The sequence below is a fragment of the Bos mutus genome, chromosome 22 (genome assembly GCF_027580195.1).
Source record: "Bos mutus isolate GX-2022 chromosome 22, NWIPB_WYAK_1.1, whole genome shotgun sequence".
NCBI lineage: Eukaryota > Metazoa > Chordata > Mammalia > Artiodactyla > Bovidae > Bos > Bos mutus.
In genome coordinates, this window is record NC_091638.1 from 17,392,937 (window position 1) to 17,403,749 (window position 10,813).

The window sequence follows — 10,813 nt, forward strand, 5'->3', positions numbered from 1 at the left end:
ATGGTACGGAAAAAACAAGGCTTGAAGAACATAAATTAGCAGCTTGAAGAAAGAGCTCTGAAGGATGAAAAAAAATCTATATTCAAACAATTCCACTTCCACTAAGGCAAAGGGGTAGATTCATCAAGGTTTAATTTTTTTAACCTTACTGTTATCATAAATCTGAGTTATACAAGTTAGTAATTCCCAATTCAAACTGCAAACATTATCTACAGAAGAAATTCTTTTCTTTCTTCAAGCTAATATGGTGGCATTTGGTGCTAATAGTGACTGTGTTACCAACCAATAAAACACAAGTATGCTTAAAAACATCTTTTTTTCCCCGGAAGGCTAACAATTGAAATGGTTTATCAAGAAAGAGAATAGAAGATACTTCAGTTATAAAATCTCTTTTGCTATGGACTTTTGAGAATTGTTTGAGAATAGGACAAATAAGCTTTGTATTTAAGTACATAAAAAACAAGCCCACAATCTAATCATAATAAAAATCATATCTGCCAACCCAATTTTTCCCCTTTGTCCTATTTTATTTTTTTGCTAGGGAGAGGCGTTGTGGGATAATAGCAGGAAGTAAGGTGGAGCAGCTGCACAGACAAGAGGTACGGTGCTGCGTTTTACCTCCATTCTGGCCTACTGCTGGCTATGTCTTATTGCAAATGAGATGAACTGTTTGGGGAGCCAAATAGTTATCAAAACCTGTGGGATCAAATCATGCCCCTTCCCCACTTTTGCCAGGAACTTTTTAGGGACTCTGGCAAGATTCAGGTAATAGGAGTACTAGAAGCCAGGATGACGAGATTTCTAGTTACCTGGAAAGTGGAGTGCACATTCCTGTGTGCGTGTACATGCACATGTATATGCACAAAAGACGCTTATCCTAGTGCTGGCAATGTTAGTCTCAGGACATGTAAAGGAAACTGTCTGAAATGGAGGCCAGGGTTTGAACTAGGTGGCTTCTATTTTAGTCACACAAACCTATGGAAATAATCCATGTGAATGAACTTTAAAGAGAAGAAACGACTACCCTAAATTTCTATAATAATATAAAATGCAGCCCACTAAATCTCATGTTAATGTTGATACTATTTCATGAAAAATAGTCTAATGGGAATAATTAGTCACTCAAATTTCCTTTTTCAGGTCAAAATATATCATTACTGCCAAGACCACTGTGCATAAAAATATGGTAAGTGGGTAACACATTTATATTTCTTTTACTAAGGGAGAAGACACAAAACATGGTCAGGCTTGCTTACTATTAAAATGTGCATTAAAGATATTTTTAATTATTCTGTTGAGTTAAAACACCTCTTCTTTGCTAACAGCCACAAGCTCTAAATCCATAAGAAAAAAAAAGTTAACACTCCAGTTTCCTCTGTTATCGCCTGCAGTCTGGATATAAGGGAAAACTCTAAGTCTGGTTTAGTAACATTGCAATGCAGGTTGTATCTCAATTCAAGCAACAGAAGTACTCTTAGAAAACTGAGTTCAAATCAATTATGTCTAAAAATCAAATTCTCGGAAAATATATTAAGCATTTATTTAAAAGAATTTCAGCATATATTTTTTTTAATGTAGGAATCCTTTTGCAATCAAAATAATTGCTAACTTGTCTGTAAATGCAATTCTTCAATATTTTGGTTTTTTAACAACAACTGGCACAAAAAACCCAACCAAACAAAAAGAATAGGCACACATGCACTGTTCAACATTTTAAAAGTAACTATAAATACTGTTCAGGACATTGATCCTTTTAACATTTTAATGCAAACTTATACAAACTTTGAATTATTTCATTATGATTTCGTATAAAGGAATAATGTCAGATCTCTTCCAACTCTGTGATTATTAATTCTAATAAGCTAGATGCAACCACCCCACTTGCAGCTGGGAGCTGAGCACTTACGTATCAAATAAGGTTGTGCCTAACCTAAAAGGGAGGTTGGGTAATCTCCAGGGAATATCAGGTTGTCCAGGAAGTAGCGATGAGACTGAAATAATAAGCAGCCTTTCTTTAGTTAACATTTTACATGATGGCAACCCAACACTTGAATGCTGAAGCGTGCTCTTCATAACACTGATATAAAATTGCAGCTAACAATATGTAACTATTTTACAAAGGGAAACAAATCATTCTACTATTCTGGTCTAACCCAATAATCAAATATGGACAATATACATACTGAAATATAAAGGTTTTATTCAGATACAATATTCTTTCCTATTTTTAAATGAGAATTCAACAGTCAGATGCTCTAGAACTGGTCTACTGGGGAGGTGATTTGAATTTAGGGGGATACAAAGCTTTAAGATTTCATTTTTCCTTGGAGGAAGGGATGGGTTCCTACCAGACATTCAGGGATATACTAAATTTGGGGTTACCATTATATGGTTGGCACAAATTCAACGCTTGAGTAGGAACTATAAATGTTTTCTTTAACTGTAAGCCAAACTGAATCATCTCCCAGGGAAAAGAACCTCCTCCTCCTGCCTTTCCCACCTCCTACCCCTCCCCCACCAGCACTGCCTCCCTGCTGTGCAAAGAGCCCTTTGTCCTGCCCTGCACTTATCTAGCTGTTTGGCCATATTGACAGGCCAACTAGAGGCATAATAAGCGAGTCAGTTTGCCATAAGCAGCTGGCAGTTTGAAACAAAAATCTTCCTTTTCTACTCAGACCAAGTCCTGCTGCAGACGTCTCTGGCTCCTCTCATCCTTCCATCTATTTTTCAAACAGCACAGCGAGGAATTCTGCATTTTCCCTCAACTAGGTAGCACATCAGAAACTTGACTCCCCAGACAGAGACATTCTGAGTAAAGTCCTACATCTACTGCTTTTTCTGTGATTCGTAACACAGGCCAAGGAGTAGCCTCAGCTCTAGGTGTATATACATGACTAACACGGCTAAGGAAATGATTACTACTTCAATCTGCCATCAAAACTCTTGAGAATGTTCATACTTCAAGAGAAGACAGAAGAGCACAGATATCGGTAAGATCCTATCAAGACACATATATCAGATAAAGACATCCAATAATCGTAGTGTTTTAAAAAACTAAGACATTATTCCAATAAGCAGGAAATTCCTTATCCCTGTCTTTATGTCAAAGATACTTAAAGTGACCCTTACATCTCTCCCTGAGGTATTCAGCAAACAAAATCAATATGATGGAAAAACTGAGTGAGGCAGGATGGGATTACAAATTCCTTGCTTGGTGAGAGCGGATATAAAGTAGACAGAGATTCTGCTTCATTGTTCCTTTTATCTCTTATACTTCTCTTCATAAGTGTTAGGAGTTTCATATACTGTCAGAATAAGAATTCTCTAAAGCAATGCTTTCCAACACACTGCCCCCCCAACCAAGCTATGGGGTATCTACTCAATTCAGAATGAATATACAACACAACATTTTTCATAAGACTAACTGATTAAACAATGTATGTACTGAGGAATTAAAGAAATGATATTCTGTTAACCTCTCATGAACTACCCTGAATCTTCACCACAAGAGAAGTCACTGCATCAACAGAAAGGTTAAAAATGCCATTTCACCACATACTTTGGAATTTTTGGCAGCAAGGAATGGTGTCAATCGTTATTTATCATAGGTACATTATACTTTGAGGAGTGACTGAAAGAATTTTTTTCTTTTTACAAATAACCATCAGTTGTATTACTAAATATATATTATTTCACAATTTTGCAGAGTTGAAGTTTCGTTTGTCCTAAATAACAAAAAATAAGAAAACTTTATTTTATTCACGATCCACTTTTTCACTGGTAAGATGTATCCAACAATCACTGACTGTCCTTAGCTTTTGCCCAATATTTCATAAATTACTTGAATATGAAGAGGATAAAGTAAAAGTGGTTGTCTGCACATCTGCATTTTGAACAATATTATTTTCCTGTCCAAAGGGAAAAAATGAAGTGGCCATCCTCCTCCAGAAAGGCCAAAATAAGTCCAAAAAGTATGTACATTTCTGGACACAAAACACTATCAGAAGACAGTAAAAATTTCAAACATGCTGGTTAAAGAAATTCTATGAAAAGGCCCTCTATGCTCTTAAGGAAATGATCTTATATTAGATCTCAAAGGGATTCCGAACAGGAAATACAAGTTAAAAGCAATTATTTTATAAGGTAGCTTTCATATTATATGAAAGACAACTTAAAGACATTTGTATCTATGTTAAACAGCCAGTATGAGTGACACCATACTTATCTGATATGGCATCTTTTATATGTGATAGTAATAAGAATTAGAACCACCTAAAACGTTATCCATTAAAGGTTCTGTTTCATTAGTCCCCCTGCAACACTGAAAGACAATGCAAGCAACATTTGTGAATGACAAAACTCATTTCCATTCTTTCTGGTTCCCGCCACAAACGCCAGAGTCATACTACACATTACAGATGACTGGGTTCATTTACACAAAACTGAACATACTAAAATTCTGAAGTAAAAAAATATATATATGTAGGATGCATGAGTCTTAGGGGGAGACAATAACGGGCATCTGTTAAATATTGGATGTAACTGATGGTATATGGGGCTGGTGATTCTCCTTCAAGTACTTCCATACTCAACAAACTGTTCGGCTTGATCAGAGATCTTCCTAAACTGTGGGAACCGTGGAAGAAGACAGACTACATAAAGGGCCTAGAGGCTATCATCTCAAGTATCCTGTATACTAGGTTTATTCAATTTCTGAGTATTCCTTCTGGTCTGTCATATTTCAGATGGATCACTGTCAAACATATACATCCTTGTGATGTTAGACAACTATACGCAACACATAATTAATCAATATCACAGGTCAAATTCTAAAGAAATAATCTAATTTGGAGAAATCTATTACTAACAGAAAATAAGAAAATACTTGATATTTATATATAGAAATTATTCTGCAAAGGACAGTTGTTTCTAGAGTTTAAGACCCTAAATATAGTAAAATGTTTAGCAAAAGCATCTGTTCAATAAGGTAAGTATGGTCTAACAACTGGAAGGAAGAAGCCGTACAAATAAAGTATTAAAATTGATTTAATGATTAAAAAGATGGAGGAAAACATGCCAGCTGCAGAAAAATCAACTGATATTTTCCCCATTCTGGTTCTCAGGAAGATCCTTAAATTCTTATTACCTTGGTTTTAAAAGGATTGAAAAATTAGGACTCAAATGGAACTTCTGGTCCTATCCAAGCAAAATCCCAAGATTAAAATAAAAAATCTGCCACAAAAACCAAACATAAAAGTCTTTAACTACGATCCAGTTTCCAAATGCTGATATCCATAAATGGGTAGAAGGTTATGAATTGCTAATTCTCATCTCCCCACCAATAAAATGCAAACCAGCACAGCAGTGAAAATTCCCAGGAAAGCAAGGTTTCCGTCTTAGCCCTGAAGCAGCCATTGCCTAAGTGCAGCTCCCTGCAGCCAACAGCATTAATGGACGCTGCACTGCTGTCCTTCCCTGGAGACAGCAGCCAGCACTACTCAAGCTTCTCACGTAGCAACCAGAGCTCCAGAGCCAGCAGCTGCTGCTGCCTTGTATACTCACCCCTGTGATCCAACCCAAAGGAACAACCTTCTTCTTACCCCACCCCCACTCCTTACACATTCTTTTTTTTTTGGACCAGTGCTCCATGCCAGAAGGGCTGGAATTATGCCTTTAGAAAGAAACAATCCTAAGGTCACCCTTTTAGTTTTAACTGTGGATTTTTATTAGAAAAATCAACATTTACCAAATTCCAAATATACACTCAATAAGGCACCAATTTAGGAGTGAAGATTAACCTTTAGTCTTTAAAAGGCCAATTTGCTAAACATTCTCTTTACACTCAAATTTAAATTTGCAGTTAAAGAAAGAAGCTTGTGTTGTGTCCTACCAAAGGACATAATCATTTTTCTACATAGTGACATCCTGAGTAAACCTTAAAAGATTCTAATCCCATAACGAGCCAGAATTTTTGGCTATAGAAGAAAACTAATGATCCTCCTGAAAAAACCGGCAGAAATCTAATAAAAAAATTTCCTGTCCTCCAACAGGCCCAGAAACCTCTGAAAAGGTGAGGTTTACTAGCTCAGATTCCACACACCTCAAATTACCACTTATAATTTTCCTCTCAGAGTGACCTACAAACACTGATATAAAACTAATCAAGAAAATTTCCCAAATAGGGGGTACACATTCTATTGAAAAGCTCTTAACACTCAACTCAGCTGGATCCACCCTAATCACAGTATTGCTATGTAATATGTAACATCTGCCCAACAAAAATGTTAATATGACCTTGGTCATAAATATGTCATTTAAATGCAACTCGTTTCATCAAGGGATAAAGGAAATTTGCAGAGAACCTGGGGATTCTTTTAGTACTATGAGAACGGGGAAAACTGGAAAAATAAACCAAGTATAGACAAAGCCCAATGCAACCCAGAGGTCTGGGCAAGAAATGAGTTAGTGGTGAACACATTGCACAAGTAACATGAGAAAGCAGAAAATGCAGGTCATACACGCACCCCTGACCCAGACCAGCAGAGCTGGCTGCAGCATCAGTATCCAAGGGAAAGACCAGTTATTCCCAAGAAGTGAGATGAGCAAAGGAGCTCTGTAGAACAAATTAGCATAGAAGGGGCTTTCCCAACAGAAACTTTCCCTCTCACGCGATTCACCTACTTAAAAACCAGGGCTTTTTCTCACCACCATTCACTTCGCATCCCTGGCTTCCACGCAGAGGGAAAGAGAATTGATAAAGGCTACATTTTTCTGCCTTTAAAGACGTTCGCAAACGATCGCTCTCCACGCCCAAGGCAGGGAAAACGACACAATCTGGCTCAACTCCAAGCTAGAACCCTACAAATTCAGTGAGGCCATCTCAGATATTCTGGGGCTTACGCCACTGAGAGCCCAAGAATGTGAGGTGGGGGTGGCGAAGGTAATGTCCTTAGTGTGGGAAACGAAGCAATCATCTGCGATGGGGACCCCAGGACGAGGGGGAAGGCGTCCAGGAACATTCGGGGGTGGGGTGGGGAGATCGAAGCCCCCCCGAGAGGGATCAGAGTTGTCACAAGGCCGCGCGAACGGGGGTGGGGGTGGCGTTTGGGGAGGGGAAAAAAAGTGTGCCTGTGTATTTTGAGAGGAGAGCAGTGAGAGGCCTATCCTCAAGTAAAAGGTAAACGTGGAGTAGGCAGTTCCCGGGAAAAGGGGTGAAGAGGCGTGGGGGGAGGGGAAGCGTCCTGACCCAGGAAAGACGTGAAAAGGGTAGTGGGGTCGACGAGATTACGGATGGGGCCTCTCCGCCTGGGAAAGGGGTGCAACGGTGTGTAGGGGGCGGCGAGGGGGATGAGAAGGGGCAACATCCTCCTACTGAGAGCCTGGAGGGCCAGGCCCACGTCCCGAGAGCAAGCGCGGGGAGACGGAGGAGGTGACCCTTCCCTCCCCCGGGGCCCGGTCGTGAGGGTAGGTCTCTCTTTTCTGTTGGACCCTTACCTTGTCCCAGGCCTGGGCCCGGGCTGCGGCGCACGGCACTCCCGGGAGGCAGCAGGACTCGAGTTAGGCCCAACGCGGCGCCACGGCGTTTCCTGGCCGGGAATGGCCCGTGCCCGTGAGGTGGGGGTGGGGGGCAGAAAGGCGGAGCGAGCCAAAGGCGGGGAGGGGGAAGGGCCAGGGAAGGAGGGGGGCCGGCACTACAGTGTTGGCGGACTGGCGGGACTGGGGCTGCGTGAGTCTCTGAGCGCAGGCGGGCGGCGGCCGCCCCTCCCCCGGCGGCGGCGGCGGCGGTAGCAGCTCACTCAGCCCGCTGCCCGAGCGGAAACGCCACTGACCGCACGGGGATTCCCAGCGCCGGCGCCAGGGGCACCCGGGACACGCCCCTCCCGCCGCGCCATTGGCCCCTCCGCCCACCGCCCCGCACCCATTGGCCAACTCGCTGCCAATCAGCGGAAGCCGCCGGGGCCACCTAGAGAAGAGGCTGTGCTCTGGGGCTCCGGCTCCTCAGAGAGCCTCGGCTAGGTAGGGGAGCGGAACTCTGGTGGGAGGGGGTCCGGCGGATTGGTGGGGGGATGGGTGGCTGAGGTCGTCTGGCCGGTACCTGGGGGTCGCTTTCCCCGGTGGGAAGAGGGGAGCATAGCGTTTGTTACGCTGAAAGGGAGAGAGGTGGTCAGAGGCAGGCGGGAGTGCGGCCCGCCTTGCGGCAACCGAAGGGGGAGGGAGAAGGGAGCGGAAAAGGCTCGAATCCGGACGGAGCCATTGCTCCTGCAGAGGGAGGAGCGCTTCCGGCTCTTATCTTGTCACTGATTGGTTGCTGCTGCTCCCGCCGTGTGTGAAAACACAAATGGCGTGTTTTGGTTGGAGTAAAGCGCCTGTCAGTTACAGCCTCGGGAGTGCGCAGCCGCCTAGGGACTCTCGCATTGCCCACTGGGTGGGTGCTTAGGTAGGTAGGGTGGAGAGAGACTTGGATGAGCAGGCGCGGTCGGCCTCCCACGGGGAGGTAGGGGTGGGGGTGGGAAGGGAGGGTCAGTGAAAGTGGCTTCGCGCGGGCGTCCTACCACCCTCCCCTTCCTTCGGGGGAGTCGGTTTACCCGCCGCCTGCTTGGCTTCGGCATCTGATTGGCTGCTGAAGCTCAGGGAACGGCCCCTTGTTATTGGCTCGGGTCCCAAATGAGCGAAACCACTGCGCGGGTCGGCGGGGAGGCGGTCGTTGGTACGATCCTCCCGAGACCCAGCGCCGCAGTGTCTGGCCCCGCGCCCCTGCGCAACGTGGCAGGAAGCGCGCGCTGGAGGTGGGGGCGGACTGCCGGGCCGAGGATTCTGGGTGGTGGCGATTGCGGCTCCGCCCTGGGCGCCCGCTCCCTGAAGGACAAGACTAGCCCGACCTGCTCCTGGACCCGTGGGGCTGAAGGGAGGAGTGGGGGTCGGTGCCGCTGGCTTGTGGGTGGGAGGTGCATGTTCTCCAAAAATCGGCGCGAGCTGCAATCCTGAGGTGGCTGCAGTGGAGGAGGCGGAGAGAAGGCCGCACCCTTCTCAGCAGGGGGAGGGGAGTGCCGCAATACCTTTATGGGAGTTCTCTGCTGCCTCCTGTCTCCTAAGGACCGCCCTGGGCCTAGAAGAATCCCTCCCTCCCCCGCGATCTCGTCATCGCCTCCATGTCGAGTCTCGATTATGGGCGGGATTCTTTTGCCCAGGCTTAACCTTATTCCTGGGCGTTGTCCTGCAGGGGATCGAGCAGGTATAAGACTTAGAGGACGAACCCAATTTCTTTTATCTTCCCACAGGCTTGAGTTTGTGTCACAAAATAATTATAATGGGGTGGTGGAGTGAAATGAAGTCCAGGCAACACCTAGGACTTATTTTATGCAGCGAGACTGCGAGTTGCTACTTCTTAACATCCTTTTGTTGCATATTTTCCAGGAGATTGAGAGAGAGGTTAAAAGCTTGCTCTCCTGAATTTTATACTCTCCCCATTTGAGACAGTTGAGAAATAGGTTAAAGGCATGCTGTCTTGAGTTCCCCATTTGAGACCGTTGCTACACCGCCAAAACAGCATTTTAGATTAGATCTTAAAAATTTAATTCCCCACCCTTGCATTCTCAGAGTCAGGCCTTTTAGCAACTCTCACTCATACTTTCAGCCCATTTTCTGTTTGTTACACTTGCTCATCTTGTCCCAGTCATACCACTGGCTTTCTCCTCTCCTGTTTTTGGTATCCCGGTGAGTCATGAAACCAGACAGGTTTCACCACCAATTAAGGCTACCCAGCTCGAGCATAGGCTTCACTCTTGCCCAGAAATGCATTTATTCCTCTTTTATGGATATTCTGGAGTCTTTACCTTGATTTTCATTTAATTTTTTAACCTCAGCTGGGATTCTACTGACCCTCTTAATAGTCCAGATGATCTTGACGACTGCTTTGCTGAGAACCGGACGTGAGGTTCAGCAACATCTCTTTTATATCCTTAGAATACCTTTCAACCCATTTTCATTGATATGCTTATGAGTTAGTAATCAAGCTCAGTTGCCATAAGGCTAGTATCCTTCGAACGAGGATCTCTTGTCTCTGATATCTGCTGATACAACTTTCATATGTGTCCAGGACAGTAGTTCTCATACAAAGATAACAGCATGGAAGTAACCGATCCAACTCCTTTACTGCCTGGTAACTACTGACAGGATGCGTTCCATCATCACAAATGTGATGTACAAGGTCCCTCAATGGACTAACCTCACCTTAACAGCCTTTTTGTTTGTGACAGTTTTCCACATACACACCCAAACAATATTATTGGACCTCTTTGTAGGGGTGGTTCCTCCTGGAATGCTACCCTTGATAGTCCTTACCCTTCCAATAAAGACTGTTAAAACTCAAATATCATCTCCCCTATGATCTTGCCTTCTGTGGTCTATGCTTTAAGCTAGAATCCCCTTTCTCTTGGTCCCATACATAGCAGGTTGAATCATAGCACTTCTCAGGTGGTTGTCAGTGCTTATTTAAATTATCTTAGCTATTCTGAGCTGCTTGTTGAGTGTTGTACCTAAGTTCCTAGTATATTTCTTGATGGCTAGCCAACCTTAAATAAAACGGAATGAGTGACTTGTAGACGTCTTTATAAGGTTTGATAGATTGTCCTGTTAATACTTTTTTGTGTGATTGCTAGTGTTCTAGATTAGCACTATCCAGTAGAAGATTCTGCAGTGATGGAAATGTTCTGTAGTGTGCTATCTGACATGATGGCCACTAACCATACATTATTCTTGAGCCCTGGACATGTGGCAGTTGTGACTAAGGAACTGAATTTTAAATTTTATATAA

At 43.7% G+C, this 10,813-nt stretch overlaps 1 protein-coding gene across 12 annotated transcripts in view; it reads right to left on the minus strand.

The window, feature by feature from the left end:
* SETD5 (SET domain containing 5) overlaps nt 1–7,802 on the minus strand; it is a 79,121-nt gene extending 71,319 nt beyond the window's left edge. For 4 of the 12 annotated variants that reach the window (XM_070359531.1, XM_070359537.1, XM_070359530.1 and 1 more), the window contains exon 1: nt 7,495–7,801. The gene's annotated coding sequence lies outside the window, so the exon portion shown is untranslated. Of the gene's footprint in view, nt 1–7,494 lie in introns of all 12 variants that reach the window. The other 8 variants (XM_070359541.1, XM_070359539.1, XM_070359535.1 and 5 more) reach the window with 3 other exon arrangements.
* Between the last annotated feature and the right edge of the window lie 3,011 nt (nt 7,803–10,813).